Below are 19,018 nucleotides of genomic sequence, written 5' to 3'. Positions count from 1 at the left end.
ACTATATAATATTTTCTTTTTATCCTGTGAGTCGGTCGATCGTCGATATTTTAATATTTTTGTAATAAAAAATATTTTTTATTGAGTGATTTAATAAGAGATATATTTCACAGGATGACTCATGAGATTTTTTCATAAAAGTTTTTGCGTTTTCTTTGAGCACTCGGAGATTCAGGGCAATCTTTTTTATTCCTTGTAAATAAAATTGTGCCTGCACTAGACACTGTAAAAGTTGTACTCATGCATGTTAAAAGTGTGTTTCGAACGAGAATCTATGTTATATACACAATCTCATATTAAAACATAAAGAGATTGTGATGTAAACCAAAGTACAAAAAAGGTGGTTTGAGAAAACTCTTGTTTTCGAATTTATTAATAATATCAAAACTATCAAAGAATGTCAATGCAAGTCCTATAAATAATAATTAGCATCCTGCTTTTGCTGTGAAACGTGTTTTCTCGTGCACAAACGCAACAGAAAATTTAAAAATTTAAAATCTTGACATTCAAGATATTGTTTATGCACTCGTATGATTTTAATAGAATAAACATACACATGATGTTTAAAACTTTTACCTTAGTGAATTTTCATTTGGCTCCAACTGCGCTGATATAAACGAATGTAGCTCTTGTCGTAAATCCCACATACGTTCTTCAAATCTTCTTTGTTCAATATTCGAATCAGGTCCATGTTCAGATTACTTGTTCCTCTTCTAACTTGCACTAAAAAATTAGAAGAGATTTTAACGTTGAAGTACAAATTGAGAGGCGGCCCAAGACCTTGCAAATTATTCAAGGTGGCCGAACTTGAAATGACCTTTTGGAGGAGGATTTTGAAATTTTTCAAGTGGTGGAGGCTAGGCTTGTCAAATTGGGTCAGGTCCGTCAGACCGGTCCGCCCCGCCATAAAAATTGAGCGGGTTGGGTTGATAAAATAGCAGCCCGTTTGGGTTGCGGGCCAAACGGGAGCCCATTTGGCGTTGCCCGCCAAATTATGGTAGAATTTTATATTTTTAAGTTTTATATAAAAATTCCTATTTCTTCCTTATTTTTTCTCATGTGCCTAACTTAATCACTCTGGTAAAATATCTATGCTTCAAATTTTTTTTGAAGATGTTATACTCTTCAGTCTCCTCCCTTTTTTTAATGTTTAACTCGAACTAATCCAGAATTATCGAAATAATATAGTAAATAAAGTAATTATGGGTATTGTTGAACACATAATATTTTCTGAAATTTACAACCATCTGTTTCCTCGACTTTCTGTTATCTTCCAATGTTTATCACTTTTTAAGAAAATGTGGATGGTAAAAGCTAGGTGCCTTGTGCGTACAACCCTTAAGATCGTTAATTTTTGTTTTCTTGTGAGGAGAAACCCTTAAAAAACTGGAGAAAGTGTATACTAAAAAAGATTTGGAATTCACATATAAATGTTTCATTATATTTACGGTTGGTGATATTACATGAGTTAATTTTTAGTACATGTGTACGATGAAATCTTGTGTGAATTAGAATAAGCACTTTATTTTTTTATGGATTATGTTGATTGTTGTATGCTTTCAATATCTTATTTCAATGTTTTTAAGTTTTTTATGAAACTATTTGACTGAAATATATTTTTATTCTATGTTTATTTTAATATTGTTTAGTATTTTTTTTAAAAAAAATAATAAACGGGTTGGCCCGCCTAACCCACGGCCCAAGGTGGGTTGGGCTGGGTTGGCCATTCAGAGGCCCGCCCTGTCCCGTATAATGGCGGGTTGAGGCGGGTGGCGGGCTGGTATAGAGGAGGCTAGGGTTTTTTTTTTTTTGAGTCAAAAATTGTGTTTAACCCTAAACCTAACACACACACATGTATATAAGTTTAGGGTCCATTAATTAAATTAAATACTTAATGAGCTTAATCAATTAATTATTCTAGTCCAACTAGTTTTATTAATTAATTAATCTTTTTAAGTCCAATTAAGAAACTTAATAATTTGTATGTTGGTCTTGTACTCCTACAAGCCCATAATACATACATCCATTACATTTAATTTAAATCTTTTATAAATTCAACATTTGAATTTAATATTTAAATAATAAATTCAACTCTTTGAATTTATCATCTCCAAAATTTAATAGTCATAAATTCAACTCCTTGAATTTATTTCTCAATGTTTTCTATAAATTCAACTTCTTGAATTTATTATCTCAATGTTTTATATAAATTCAACTACTTGAATTTATTATCTCAACGGGGACAAAATAATCCAATACTTGTGTGACCCTCAATGGTTCAGGGATACAGCTAGCCGTGGGTTCACAACTCTTTGTGATTCAGTACATGATCCTTTATTCGAGTTTACCCTAATTCGCCTCATTCTATGTATCAACAATTGATAATGAGAATGTCAGAAATCATATTTCTGATTAAACCTATCGAATCATGGTAAGAGTGTCTAGTAGCATCGCCCCATGATTCCCTAGGTATCACTGATAGTGCATGCAAGAACCAATCGGTTATGATTAATGTACAGTAGGGTCTCTTCATCTCATATATCCCGATCTAATCTGCAATCATTGGTTCATCGAGGGTTGCATAAGAATTCGTTTACTGTGTGACACATCTTTGAGAATAAATAGTGGTATCGCATGTACAATTGGAGAACTCTTTCCCTAATGTACATCTCATATTCTAGCCAGGGATTCCATGCTCTATTATTTCATCAGACCACATAGGATATCCACACCCGTAGGTGAGCGGTGAATTCTCGACTACAATGCACTGGCTCCTACATGTGTCGCAACTGTACTCAATCTCGCCACCTGATGACCCTCCTAGAGTCGGTAAACGAATCAAAGCACATCCTTAGTATATAGAGCCTCAGTGTTGTCCCGGCTCGTAAGGACTAATGGTGTACAATCACAACCATGGACTTATTCTCTCGATGAATGATAACTACTTGGAAAGTCCTAGGGAGTGCAGTTCGGTATAATCATCATATGACTATCAATCTACGTGTTTGGACATCTCTATGTCCTTACCAAGAAACGCGGTACACAACATCACAAATGCTAGTCTCGAGCTCAAGCGACCTTTATCCATGTTTTAGGTGACTGGATCGACTACGAACGAATTTAGATTTTACAGTGTTTACAAATGAGTTTCGACATCGAAGTACGATTCATTTGTATTAAAATATAATCAAGGTCTTTATCTATGTTGTTCACATGAGTATACAGATAAAGAAATAAAAAATCATGAAATAATGCATTATATTAAAATAAAAATTGTTTATTACAACTGAGTCAATAAATTTCCTAGCCAACTGTTGGCTTACATGACATCTACTCTAGCAACTTCAACCTAAAGAGCAAAAGATACCAAAATAATAAATAACTCAATTATAGACGTAAAGCTTAATGAAACATATAATAAAGATAGGGATATGATCTTCAATTGTCACTCTTGTACGCTTCATCCTCTCGGGGGGTCGGAAGACTTCATCCTCGAATCGGAGCAGTCGAGAGAGGTAGCGTTTTCACCAACATAAGGGATAGCCCGGAGGAAGACGCAGGCGATACACATTTAGATTAATGTGTTCAAGAACCTCAAGGGGGCCAATTTTCCGAGCAACCAGCTTATTGAAATCGTGAGCAGTATATCTGTCTTTGGTCAACATATCCCAAACGAGATCACCCACACGAAACTCGACGCAACGTTTTGAAAGAGGATCAATTAAGGTGCCCGAATGCGCAACAGAAGTTTCAAAATTATTTATTAGCAAGAAAACCGGGCACCCTAAACTATAGTGTGTATCAAATACAATAAAACACAAAATGACATTCATAGAGTGTTTTAGAAATTCTTACCTATCAATCTCTTAAGATTTATTATGGCTCCAACTAAGATGTAAACATCTTAGCTCTTGAATGGTAGACTATTCTACAAGCTTCCAATGAGCAATCCTTGCTCAAAAATTAAGCTCACCACCAACAAGGAAGATCCACCTTACACTTACACTAGAAAATGTAAGGCATTTTTCTTTGAGAAGTGTATGGAATCTTCAACAATTGAAGAAGTAAAAATGAAGGAAAATAAGCTTCTAAATTCTGGCCATAGTGTATGGAGAGAAGGGAAGATGAATTTTTCTTGGTGCTTGAAAAATTTAAAGTGAGTATGTGCATGCCATGCCTTGGATATTGAAAAAGAAGCCTCCAACCCTTCACCTCCCTTGCATGCTTTCTAATTGGGCTTGTAACAATTACAAGACCCATGGACTTTTTTATTTAAATGTCTCAAACACATTTGAGATCATTTAAACTTTACTTGATTTTACTCAAGCCCACTAGTTTAATAATTATCTCTAATTGGGCTCTACAAGGCCCAATGTTAGTTAATTAATTCAACAATTGGATTAATTTAATTATTTGAACACAACTAATTTCACTAGTGTTTAATTAATTTAACACTTGAATTAATTTAATTTAGTCCATAATAATGTTTACGAAAATCACAATTTTCTAATACGTTATTTATTTAGCCAATTTTTAATTTAGGAACACTTCCTCAAATTAAAAGTTACATTTTCCTTATAGAAGTCATACTTCTATTTTTATTTACGTTTATAAACTCCTTTATAAGACGTTCAACATATTGAACTATTTTAACTTCTCAACGGGATCTAGAAAGTTAATACTTGTGTGGCCCTCAATGGTTCATTGATACAACTAGCCGTGGGTTCACATCTCCATGTGATTCGGGACTAAACATGTCTTTATATGAGCATACCTTAATTGCTCCATTCTTACTTATCAACTCCTTGATAATAAGAACGTCAGAACTCAAGTCTGATAGTACCCAACCAATCATGTTAAACACCTAACATCATCGCTTACATGATTTCCTAGGTATCCAATGATAGTGTCTACAAGAACCATTCAATTATGCTTAGCGTACAGTACGGTCCTTTCAACTCATATATCCTGACCGATTCGACAACTATTGGTATATCGAGAGCTGTCAAAGAATCGATACTATGTGTCATGTCGTAGTTGCATCGATGGTGTAATCTATGAAACCCCTTTCATAATTACCACCATACTCTGATCAGAGATTTCAAACTACATATACATGATATCACATAGGATATCCATACCCGAAGGTAAGCGGTGAATCCCCGACTACAATGCTCCGACTCCTATATGTTTCGACAAAACACCCAACCTTGCCACGTGATGACCCCATGAGAGTCGGTAAACAAGTCAAAGTGCAATGATAGCACATAGAGTCTCAATGTTGTCCCGGGTCATAAAGACTAATGGTGTACAACCATAAACTAGGATGTTTCCAGTCGATAAGTGAGAACCACTTGGAAAGTTATATATGGAGGGTTGTTCAGTTCACTCTACCAGGAGCACCTATCTGCATCCTCGAACATTACAATGTCCCCTACCAATGAAACATGGTACTGACATTGCAGATACTAGTCTCAAACTCCAGCGGCTTATATCCTTCTTAGCGGCGGCTTAATCGACTAGGAACTGTTTAGAATATACAGTATTCCAAATATGAGTTTCATGATACTCATCATATGAGCATCTCATATTCTTTCTACTATTTGTATAATCAAGGACTTTATCTATGCTATTAGCATGGGTATACAAATAAAGATGTGCCAAAACAATAATTTTAAATATTATTAAAATAAAGATTGTTTATACATAGAGTTTCATTGTGAACACTCGGCCAACACTTGGCTCGACGGGCACCTACTCTAACAATCTCGCACTTGCACTAGAGCCAATTACCCATATGCTTCAAACCCATCGATTCGCGATGCTTCTCCAATAATGGTCCAGGTAAAGGCTTAGTTAGTGGATCGGCAACATTATCTGCGGAGCCGACTTTGTCAATCGGCATTTCTCTTCTTTCCACTATCTCTCGGAGGATGTGGTACTTTCTCAATACGTGTTTTGATTTCTGATGAGACCTTGGCTCCTTTGCTTGAGTTATAGCTCCCGTGTTGTCAAAAACATCGAGACAAGAGCAACTCCATTAGAAATGACGCCCAAATCTTGAACGAAATTCCTTATCCAAAAAGCCTCCTTTGCTGCATTTGATGCAGCAATGTATTCGGCCTCATTGGTGGAATCCACAGTACTGTCTTGCTTGGAACTCTTCCAAGAGACAGCAGCACCATTGAGCATGAATACGAACACAGAGGTTGACTTTGAGTCATCAATATCGCTTTGGAAGCTAGAGTCGGTATGGTCTTCCAATTTTAGTTCTCCACCCCCATAGACCAAGAACAACTTATTGGTCCTTCTCAAATACTTGAGGATGTCTTTCACAGCTTTCCAGTGTGGAAGACCAGGGTTCGATTGATATCTACTCACTACACTTAGTGCGAAAGCCACGTCAGGACGTGTAGATATCATCCCATACATGATGCTACCAATTGCAGATGCATAAGGAATGCTTGTCATTTCCGCTATCTCTGCATCAGTCTTGGGAGACATAGACATGGATAGGGACACGCCATGACACATTGGTAGATGTCCTCTCTTGGACTCATCCATCGAGAATCGTTTCACGATGGTATCAATGTATGTGGACTGGGTGAGACCAAGCAATATTCTCGATCTATCTCTATAGATTTGTATTCCCAATAAAAAAGATGCTTCACCCAAGTCCTGCATAGAGAATTTACTTGCTAAACATATTTTGGTTGATTGCAACATTTCTACATCATTCCCAATGAGTAGAATGTCATCAACATAAAGCACATGAATGTCACAACACTCCCATCGACTTTCTTATACACACAGGGTTCCTCAAGATTCTTAGTAAAACCAAACTCTTTGATTGTACTATCGAATCTAAGGTTCCAACTCCTAGATGCCTCTTTTAGACCATAAATAGATCTCTGAAGTTTGCATACAATATGCTCACTTCCGATAGATGTAAACCCTTCAGGTTGAGACATGTAAATCTCTTCCTTAATATCCCCATTAAGAAAAGCTGTCTTAACATCCATCTGCCATATTTCATAGTCATACCATGCAGCTATGGCTAGCAATATCTTTATAGAGACTTGAACATTGCAACTGGAGAAAAGGTTTCCTCATAGTTAACTCCTTGTCTTTGAGTATATCTTTTTGCTACCAATCGCACTTTGAAGGTCAATACCTTCCCATCCGCCCCAAGTTTCCTCTTGTAAATACATTTACACCCTATGGGAACAGTTTCCTCAGGTGGATCCACGAGATTCCACACTTGGTTCGAATGCATGTAATTCATCTCAGATTCCATTGCTTCAAGACACTTGGATTGATCGAAATCAGATAATGCTTACTTGAAGGTCAATGGATCACATCCATGATTAGGCTCATCATGGCCCTCTTCAAGAAGCAAACCATATCTCATAGGTGGTCTCGAGACTCTCTCGGATCTTCTAGGAGCTTGTATCTCCTCTCTTGGCTCTTCGCGTGTGGGTTCTTCAATTGTGGGTGTCTCTCGAACCTCTTCGAGTTTTATCATCTCCCCTTTTCTATCCAATAGAAATTCATTTTCCAAAAAGGTTGCATTCCTAGAAACAAACACTTTTGTTTCTTGGGGATGATAGAAATAGTATCCAACTGAATTCCTTGGATATCCCACAAAGTAACATAAAATGGATCGACTATCCAATTTATCTCCCACTGTCTGCTTCACATAAGCAGGGCATCCCCATATTCTAAGATAAAAATATTTGGGAGGCTTACCCATCCATATCTCATATGGTGTTTTATCAACTGCCTTTGAATGGACATTGTTCAACAACAGTGCCGCTGTATCAAGCGCATATCCCCAAAAGGATGGCGGCAACTCCGTGAACCTCATCATAGACCAAACCATGTCCATAAAAGTCCGGTTACGACGCTTTGAAACACCATTCAACTGTGGTGTAGCAGGAAGAGTCCACTGCGAGAGAATCTCATTCTCCCTAGGATACTCTTGGAACTCGGCGCCCAAGTACTCACCACCTTGATCCGATCGAAGTGACTTGATGCTTCGTCCCAACTGTTTTTCTACTTCACTTCTGAATTCTTTGAACCTTTCAAAGGATTCAGACTTGTATTTCATCAAATACACATACCCATAGCTCGAAAAGTCATCGGTAAAGGTGATGAAGTAGGCATGTCCATGCTTAGTGGTGATGCTAAGCGGACCACACACATCGGTATGGATAAAATCCAATAACCCTTTGGCTCGCTCCACATGGCCCTTAAAGGGAATTTTGGTCATCTTTCCTTTTAGACAGGATTGACAAGTTTGGAGAGAATTAATATCAGACATATCAAACATGCCCACTCCCATTAGCTTGTTCATCTTTCTTAGAGAAAAATGTCCTAATCGAGTATGCCATAATTGTGCCGAATTAAGAGTATCTTGCTTTTGCTTGTTTGTTGTTTTTATTGCTTGGACATTGTTTAGTTGAATATCTTTCAATTTTAAGTTATAGAGATCGTTTTCAAGTTCTCCAGTACCAATCAAACATTCATTCTTGTAAATGTTGCAAACACCTTTGCTAAATAAACAAGAATATCCATCTTTATCAAGCATAGAAATGGAAACAATGTTTTTCACCAAATCAGGTACAAACAAAACATCTCTTAAAATCAACTTAAAATCATTGTTCAAAAGCAAGTAAACATCTCCTACGGCCTTGGCAACAACTCTTGTTCCATTGCTCATCCTTAAGAAGGTCTCACCTTCCCTAAGTCTCCTAATTCTTCCCATCACCTGCAAATTATTACAGAGATGTGAGCCACAGCCGATATCCAATACCCAAGAAATAGAGTTAATTGAAATTTTTACTTCAATATAGAACATACCATTTCCAGAACCCTTCTGGGCTAGATATTCTCTGCAGTTACGCCTCCAATGTCCAGGCTTCTTGCAGTGATGACAAACATCAGCAGTCTTGTCAGCCTTTACTGGTGTGGCTGCCACAACGGGATTCGGAGCTTGCCTATTCAAGGGCACGTTCTTCTTGGGACGTTGGAAAGAACGCTTCTTTCCCTTCCTAGGTGGACAAGTCTTCGTGCCAGATAAAGAGCCCACATAAAGAACCGACTTCTCTTTCTTGATGGTGGCTTCAAACGTAACAAGCATGTTCACCAACTCCTCAAGGGTAGGCTCTAGCTTGTTCATGTTGAAATTCACCACAAAAGGATCAAATGAGCTAGGCAGTGACAAGAGCAACACGTCGGTGGTCAACTCCGAAGGCGACGTAAGATCCATGCCAACGAGCTTATCCACGAGCCCAATCATCTTTAGGCCATGCTTATGGACCAAATGTGGGGACCCGGGCTCTAACTCAATTCTTTTCGGGATTAATCGGATCTTTATTCAAAAATGTGGGTCAAAATTTTGCTTTTTAACATTAATTCACATGTATATAAACAAGCACAAGGTCTGTATTTATTTTATTACACAAACATAATATACATGTCTTGTTTTAATAACATTCATACAAACCAGCGTTTAATACAAACTACAACCACAAGTAGTACATGTCTAGTAAGAAACAGCTAGTAATCTTCTGCGCCCGAAGTCACCACGCTATCTCAAACTCATCTCTGTCGTGACCCAGATCCTGCCCCACCTGTTGTTATGCACACATACAGACATAACAACAGCCGAAAACTCCGGTGAGAACAAATCCAAGTATAAAACATGTATGCATGCTAATACATAATCGTAAATCATGCATGAAAGCAATAACATTGGGTTCCATAGTCTATGAAACCAATCTATATGAGCATGCCATTCAACTCAAATCATGTCTTGACTCGACTCGACTCTACTCTAGGGATCCCGGTGTGAATAAGACGTCACTGTCTGTTACCTACCCTCCCAATCGGGGTAACTGTACGTCTTATTCCTAGACTTCGGCCCTGTCTGTATCGAATGTCTACAATCGGAGTGAATCTGATCCGAAGCGTCGATACCCCTGAACGTCTAGTTTGGTAAGTCTGCCAATGACTCTCCTATCTCAAATGCTTGAATATAAATCTATAAACAAAACATCATCGTATCAAGAGATTAGAATATAAGTCCATAAACAAATCAAAATCATATCAAAAGATAGACAACAATTCTAGTATGTGATTTTGTTGGGAAACTCAAATTGAATCTCATTTGAGTTGTGTCTTCCCCAAACAAAACATGAATTATACCTTCTTGTCGTCGAATAAATCGAAGTCTCGCAGTAGGGATATCGAACCTGTCAATCCAAATCTGAAATGACAATGTTGAGATGCACAATATCAAATTACAACTCAAACTAATACTAGTACGGTTCAATATCAAATCTTGATACAATTTGACGGTATAACGGCATAGTTTCTCGATACAGGTCCCTTCAAACCTCAACATATCATAATCCTCAACTCATAATCAGCACAATCTATGTATCATACCTCAAAATCTGCATAAGCTCATACATATATATGCTGAAAATTCATAACAATTGCATATGCTCTCATTTTCTCGATCCGTTTACGTTTCTACGATGTCCATGATCTCAAGAACATATGATTATAAACATAACAGAATTTACCCAACACGTAAACTTCAAAACATGTTGAAAAAGAACCAAACTTACATCCTTTGATAGCCCTCGAAGAGAGGAGCTCAAAACTGAAATCGGATTAAAGTTTGGATGTATGAATCTTTCAAAATCACAAGCTTAAGAGCACAAGAAAAGTTGAAGCTTTCTCCCCTGAATCTCTCGGTTCTATCTGCTGAAGAAGGAAAGAAACAAGGAAAACTCATTATATTGCATGGTTAAGGGCAAGTGTTTAATTCTTCAGCAAACACGTATGACCGCGGGTGCGGTAGTTCATGAACTGCGGCTGCGCTCAAGCTTCGGCAGGTCATCCAAATTTGCATAAATGTTGACCGCGGGTGCGGTCAGTTCTGCACCGCGGGTGCGGTGTCATTTCTGTAAATAATTTCCAACTCTCTGTCCATCAACCGCGGGTGCACTCTTTCTTGGACCGCGGGTGCGGTGACCCTACTGTAAAAATGACCAATAATCTGTCCATGCACCGCGGGTGCGGTATCTTTCATGGTGCGGGTGCGGTCTGCCCTTCATTCAAAATTCTAATTTTTCATGTCTCTCCTTCCCCCATCTCATTACATGTCATGCATTCTCATATCTTTGAATATCGCATCAATGAAGACTAATAAATCTCAGGCCTTACATTTCTCTCCCGCTAAGAAATGATTTCGTCCTCGAAATCACAGGCCATCAATCATATCATAAATGAAAAACAATATAATCAAAAGCTGAATAAATACTCACATCATGTAAACAACTCGGGATATTTCTGTCTCATATCTGCTTCTGTTTCCCAAGTCGCTTCTTCAGTGCCATGTCGACTCCACTGGACTTTCACTAGCGGAATAGTCTTCGTTCTGAGCTGTTTCTCTTTCCGATCAAGAATCTGTATCGGTTGCTCAACATAACTTAACGTCTGACCAAGCTCGGCTTCGTCAAGATGAATGACATGAGAAATATCTGGTATATATCTACGCAACATCGATACATGAAAAACGTCATGTATCCCAGATAAAGAAGGAAGAAGAGCCAGTCGATATGCTCGATCGCCAATCTTCTCAAGAATCTCGTACGGACCAATGTATCTAGGAGACAACTTCCCGCGTTTGCCAAATCTGACAAAGCCTCTGAAAGGAGAAATCTTCAAAACACTCTGTCTCCTTGTTCAAATACTAGCGGTCTACGTCTGATATTGGCATACTTGGCTTGCCTATCCTGTGCTGTCTTCATCCTCTTCTGAATTATCTTTACTTTCTCAGTCATTTCACGAATCATATCAGGCCCAAGTTCTGGTACCTCAGATATATCATCCCAATATAGAGGAGATTTGCACTTCTTGCCATATAATGCTTCAAATGGTGCCATCTCTATGCTCGTTTGATAGCTGTTGTTGTACGAGAATTCACACAACGGTAGTGAATCCTGCCAACTAGTGCCAAAGTCTAGCACTACAGCTCTCAACATGTCCTCTAATGTCTGGATAGTCCGCTCTGACTGTCCATCTGTCTGGGGATGATAGGCAGTACTCAGGTGCAATGTCGTACCTAAGGCCTGCTGCAAACTGCGCCAAAAGTGTGAAGTGAATCGTGGATCACGATCTGATACGATAGACTTCGGCACACCATGCAATCTGACTACTTCTCTGATATAGATCTCGGCCATCTGATCGTGTCTGTATGTCATTCTGTATGGAATAAAACAAGCCGATTTGGTCAATCTGTCAATAATGACCCAAATCGCGTCACAGCCCCGGGATGATCGAGGTAACTTTGTCACGAAATCCATGGAAATGTGATCCCATTTCCATTCTGGAATAGATAGGCTCTGAAGCAAACCTCCGGGCTTCTTTCTTTCGGCCTTCACCTGTTGGCAATTTAAGCACTTAGACACAAATTCTGAAATATCTGACTTCATCTGTTTCCACCAGAATTGTGTCTTCAAATCGTTGTACATTTTACGGCCTCCAGGATGAATACTAAACCGACTACAGTGCGCTTCTGACATAATCTGTTGTTTCAAGTCTGAAACATCTGGCACTACAAGACGGTTATTCACATACAGAACAAAATTATGTACCTGATATTCAGACTGATGTCCTGATCTGACCATCTGAATCGACTTCTGCACATTCTGATCAGTTCTTTGTGCCTCTTTAATTCTCGTAATCAAATCTGGCTCAACTTGAATCGAAGCAAGTCTCAGTGGTCTATTATCTGTGTCAAATGCTAAACCAGACAAACAGCAATCCTCAACTAAATTCGAAATACCTATCGTCGATAAGGATAGGGCACATACCTTTCGACTCAAGGCATCTGCTGCTGCATTTGACTTCCCTGGATAGTACTTGATCTCGCAATCAAAATCTTTCAATAAATCGAGCCATCTACGCTGCCTCATATTCAATTCTGATTGAGAAAACAAATATTTTAGGCTCTTGTGATCAGAGTAGATCTCAAATTTCTTGCCATAAAGATAATGACGCCAGATCTTCAATGCAAAAACAATAGCCGCCAATTCAAGATCATGAATTGGATATCGGGTCTCGTGTGGCTTCAGCTGTCTAGAGGCATATGCGATCACATGTCCTCGCTGCATAAGAACACATCCTAACCCTCTGTGAGATTCATCACAATAAACAACGAAATCGCCAGTGCCTGAAGGAATCATCAAGACAGGTGCACTGGTCAGCCTCTTCTTCAACTCTATGAAGCTAGACTCACACTCTTCAGATCACACAAACGGAGCATTCTTCTGTGTCAACTGGGTAATCGGCTTCGCAATGCTGGAGAAATCTTTAATGAATCGTCTATAGTATCCTACTAGACCCATGAAACTGCGTATCTCAGGCACAGAAGTCGGTCTTGGCCAACTAATCACAGCTTCAACTTTAGTCGGATCTACAGAAATGCCGTCTCCGGATATAATATGACCCAAGAAGATAACCTGTCTCAGCCAAAACTCACACTTTGACAGTTTAGCAAATAATCTTTCATTTCTCAACGTTTGCAACACAATCCTCAAATGATTGGCATGTTCATTCAGATTCTTAGAATAAACCAAGATATCATCAATAAAGACAATCACAAACTCATCCAAATACCTCTGAAAGACACGGTTCATTAATCCCATAAACACCGCTGGAGCATTCGTTAAACCAAAAGACATGACAACAAACTCATAATGTCCATACCTGGTTCGGAATGCTGTCTTCGGTATGTCAACATCTCTAACTCTCAACTGATGATATCCCAATCGCAAATCAATCTTGGAATAGACAGAAAATCCCTGCAACTGATCAAATAAATCGTCGATCCTAGGCAAAGGATACTTATTCTTCACCGTTGCTTTATTCAGTTGCCGGTAGTCAATACATAATCTCATGGAACTATCTTTCTTGCGCACGAATAGCACTGGAGCGCCCCAAGGAGATACACTGGGTCTGATATATCCCTTGGTTAGAAGATCTTCTAACTGTGCTTTCAATTCTTTCAATTCTATCGGCGCCATTCTATACGGAGCTCTCGAAATAGGAACGGTACCCGGAATGAGATCAATGCTAAAATCTACTTCTCGAGTTGGAGGTAACCCTGGGATCTCGTCAGGAAATATATCTGCAAACTCCCGTACTACTGGCAAATCTGCCAATGCCGGGCTCGATTTCTGTAGATCTACAGAATAAATAAGGAATTCCTCGGCTTCTTTCTGCAACAATCTACTCATAGTCAAAGCAGATACTAAGGGAATCCGAGATCTGGAACCCTTACCGTAGAATTTCCATTCGTCAGCCATCTCTGGTCTGAACCCGACAATCTTCTGGAAACAATCTACAGTGGCTCTGTACTTGGTTAACATGTCAATCCCGACAATACAATCAAAATCAGATAAGCCAAGTACAACACAGTCTAAATCAATCTCATGTCCCTCAAACTGTAGTACACAATGTCTAACTGATGTCACAGATATCAAACCACTCCCCAACGGAGAAGAAATAGACACTACAGTAGACAATGACTCGACAGGCAATGCATGTGTCAATGCAAAACGTTCTGATATGAATGTATGTGATGCACCTGTATCTATCAATACATATGCAGGATACCCGCAAAGAAAACAGTTACCTGCAATCACATCGTCTGGTGCATCTTGGGCTTGCTCCTCCGTCAATGCAAACACCTGAGCCTGTTGTCTGGGAGGTTGGCTCACTGTCTGGCCACCTCTGGCTCTAGGTTGGGACTGTGTAGGCGTGGGCTGGAAGGAATGGACAGACGAAGCTTGCCTCTCAGGCTGAGTCACTGAGGTAGATGACCCTGCACTCTGAAATCTCGGTGCGCCTCTCTGGGGACAGACTCTGGCAAAATGTCCCTGTTACCTACATATGTTGCATCTGCCCATCACTCCCTGACACTGCTCAGTGGCATGCCTGCCACCACAAGAACTGCAATAAACACCAGTATACTCTGCACTCTGGCCAGGACCTCTCTGTCGTGACCCACTAGAGCTCGACGAACTGCTCCCTGATCTCTTAAACTGCTTACCCTTAACTTTCAAAGAATCCTTCTTGCCACTACTACTGCTTCCACTATCAAATCGAGGAGGAGGTGGTTGAAACTGAGCGGCAGGCTGTGGCGGTCTCTGACTCTGAGCACTATAATAAGCTCCTCGCTGCCTGATCAAGCCAGCCTCTGCTCCTTTTGCTCGGTTCAGTGCATCAGAAAAAGTGTTGGGTCGTCCCGTGTTCACCAAAGTAAAAATGTCCGGATTCAAACCATTGATGAACTGGTCCGCGACCGCTTCGTCATTTCCTGCCACGTGTGGCGCAAATCGGAGCGAAGAAGAAAACTTGGCAACATACTCTTCTATGTTCCACTGGCCCTGTCTCAAGTTGGCAAATTCGGCCCCTTTGTCTTTTCGATATGACACTGGAAAGAAACGTTGATAAAATTCATCTTTAAATACTTTCCAAGTAATATCGATACCTCTATGCTCCAGGGTTCGTTTCGTTGTAAGCCACCAACTTTTTGCCACTTCGTGTAATTGATGCCCAATCAACTTCACTCTCCGTTCGTCTGTATAAGCCAAAGATTCAAACAACATCTATATATCGTCTAACCAGCTCTCACAATCCACTGCATTTTCTGTGCCCTTCAAGGTAGGTGGATGGAATGATTGAAACCTTTTCCACAAAGTCTCCATCGGTGTCGCAGTCACGTCCATCTGAGTACCCGACGTACTACCCTGTTCTGGCACTTGACCTGCAGCTGGTTGTGGTATTCTTCTAGGCGGCATAACTGATTATCAAACAGATTAGTATACAATCTATACAATCTGTCTCAGCCCTCCTCTGATCAAATACCTCTGATCCAGAATCGGTTCTTATTCAGTCTTTACAAGTACATGCTGTAAATCAATTCAGATAACAATACAACATGTAATAGGGAAAGCAATAAATCATGCTAGCACATCAAAAGCAAGGAAGAAGACTCTATCTACCCCGCTCATTCTATTCTATCTCAGTCTACAGAACCTACTGCTCTGATACCACCTGTTGTGGGGACCCGGGCTCTAACTCAATTCTTTTCGGGATTAATCGGATCTTTATTCAAAAATGTGGGTCAAAATTTTGCTTTTTAACATTAATTCACATGTATATAAACAAGCACAAGGTCTGTATTTATTTTATTACACAAACATAATATACATGTCTTGTTTTAATAACATTCATACAAACCAGCGTTTAATACAAACTACAACCACAAGTAGTACATGTCTAGTAAGAAACAACTAGTAATCTTCTGCGCCCGAAGTCACCACGCTATCTCAAACTCATCTCCGTCGTGACCCAGATCCTGCCCCACCTGTTGTTATGCACACATACAGACATAACAACAGCCGAAAACTCCGGTGAGAACAAATCCCAGTATAAAACATGTATGCATGCTAATACATAATCGTAAATCATGCATGAAAGCAATAACATTGGGTTCCATAGTCTATGAAACCAATCTATATGAGCATGCCATTCAACTCAAATCATGTCTTGACTCGACTCGACTCTACTCTAGGGATCCCGGTGTAAATAAGACGTCACTGTCTGTTACCTACCCTCCCAATCAGGGTAACTGTACGTCTTATTCCTAGACTTCGGCCCTGTCTGTATCGAATGTCTACAATCGAAGTGAATCTGATCCGAAGCGTCGATACCACCGAACGTATAGTTTGGCAAGTCTGCCAATGACTCTCCTATCTCAAATGCTTGAATATAAATCTATAAACAAAGCATCATCATATCAAGAGATTAGAATATAAGTCCATAAACAAATCAAAATCATATCAAAAGATAGACAACAATTCTAGTATGTGATTTTGTTGGGAAACTCAAATTGAATCTCATTTGAGTTGTGTCTTCCCCAAACAAAACATGAATTATACCTTCTTGTCGTCGAATAAATCGAAGTCTCGCAGTTGGGATATCGAACCTGTCAATCCAAATCTGAAATGACAATGTTGAGATGCACAATATCAAATTACAACTCAAACTAATACTAGTACGGTTCAATATCAAATCTTGATACAATTCGACGGTATAACGGCATAGTTTCTCGATACCGGTCCCTTCAAACCTCAACATATCATAATCCTCAACTCATAATCAGCACAATCTATGTATCATACCTCAAAATCTGCATAAGCTCATACATATATATGCTGGAAATTCATAACAATTGCATATGCTCTCATTTTCTCGATCCGTTTACGTTTCTACGATGTCCATGATCTCAAGAACATATGATTATAAACATAACAGAATTTCCCCAACACGTAAACTTAAAAACATGCTGAAACATAACCAAACTTACATCCTTTGATAGCCCTTGAAGAGAGGAGCTCAAAACTGAAATCGGATTAAAGTTTGGATGTGTGAATCTTTCAAAATCACAAGCTTAAGAGCACAAGAAAAGTTGAAGCTTTCTCCCCTGAATCTCTCGGTTCTATCTGCTGAAGAAGGAAAGAAACAAGGACAACTCATTATATTGCATGGTTAAGGGCAAGTGTTTAATTCTTCAGCAAACACGTATGACCGCGGGTGCGGTAGTTCATGAACCGCGGCTGCGCTCAAGCTTCGGCAGGTCATCCAAATTTGCATAAACGTCGACCGCGGGTGTCAAAATTCTAATTTTTCATGCCTCTCCTTCGCCCATCTCATTACATGTCATGCATTCTCATATCTTTGAATATCACATCAATGAAGACTACTAAATCGCAGGCCTTACACCGAAGCACCATCTCGCATGCGTAAAGTGATTAGTTCCTTGACGGTAGCATACCGAAGAGGCCGTGTTTGCTCACCAAAGAGCTCCTTGAGATGCAAATGAATGTCAACAACACTCTTTGCATCCTCAAAACGCCTCTGCAGCTCATCATTCATAGAAGCCTGCATATACCACTTAGCTCGCAAGTCATGGTTACACCAATCCTTGTAAGTCTGCAATTCTTCAGGAGTGCAGCTATTCGGAGCCTCAACAGAGGGCGACTCAGTAAGCGTATACGCTATCCTTTCCGAATTCAAGATGATTTTCAGATTTCTTAGCCAATTGAGGTAATTAGGTCCGGTTAATATGTGTTTGTCTAGTATTGCAGATAATGGGTTGCGAATCAAAGAAATTGTCAAATTTGTACTGAAAAGTAAAACAGATAAATGTTAATGACTATTTTAAAATATTAAGTAAGATATAAGTATGGACTTTTACTTCATAAATTTTCTCTCCCATTGTTTTGACATTTTTCACTACTTTCTAGTGAAAACGGGAAACTCCTTTCCTCAGTAGGTACGTAAGATCCAATTAGCAAATCATGATCCCGAATAATATCAGCCAATCACAATTCCTAAAAGATAGTTTCCAATTGCATCACCATGCAACCCTCTAAGTAAACTTTTGTCTCACGTTTGATTAGGACCCAATAATATGACGTCGTTCATCTTTACGTGTCAAGCCTTACCCATCGATGTTGAACCTTAATGGACGGTCGCCATGAGTTCCCATCAATAATATGAGCCGAAATCATGGGAGTTCCACGTAGTTGACATCACCATGTCAATGGATGACACAGATTTTCGGTGTCCAGGGCCTCCCAATAATATGAGCCGAGCCCCGAACACGGGTAGCATTCATCATGCACCCATTGTCGATGGAAGACATTGAAATTATAAACACCTTTACAATTCTTCTTTTCGAGCTTGATATTAATTTTGAATCTTATTCAAAATGAGGGTTTTTTAATTTTGAAAGGTCTCATCATTAATTTTGTTTAAAAGCTCGCCATGTTTGATCGTATGTTTGCCGGATTCATGCAACTTTGTTATTATCATAATAATAACGCACATACTCATTATTTATAACACATCATGCATATATTATAAATAG

The sequence above is a fragment of the Primulina tabacum genome, chromosome 18 (genome assembly GCF_025594145.1).
Source record: "Primulina tabacum isolate GXHZ01 chromosome 18, ASM2559414v2, whole genome shotgun sequence".
Classification (NCBI taxonomy): domain Eukaryota; kingdom Viridiplantae; phylum Streptophyta; class Magnoliopsida; order Lamiales; family Gesneriaceae; genus Primulina; species Primulina tabacum.
This window is presented reverse-complemented; position numbering follows the sequence as displayed.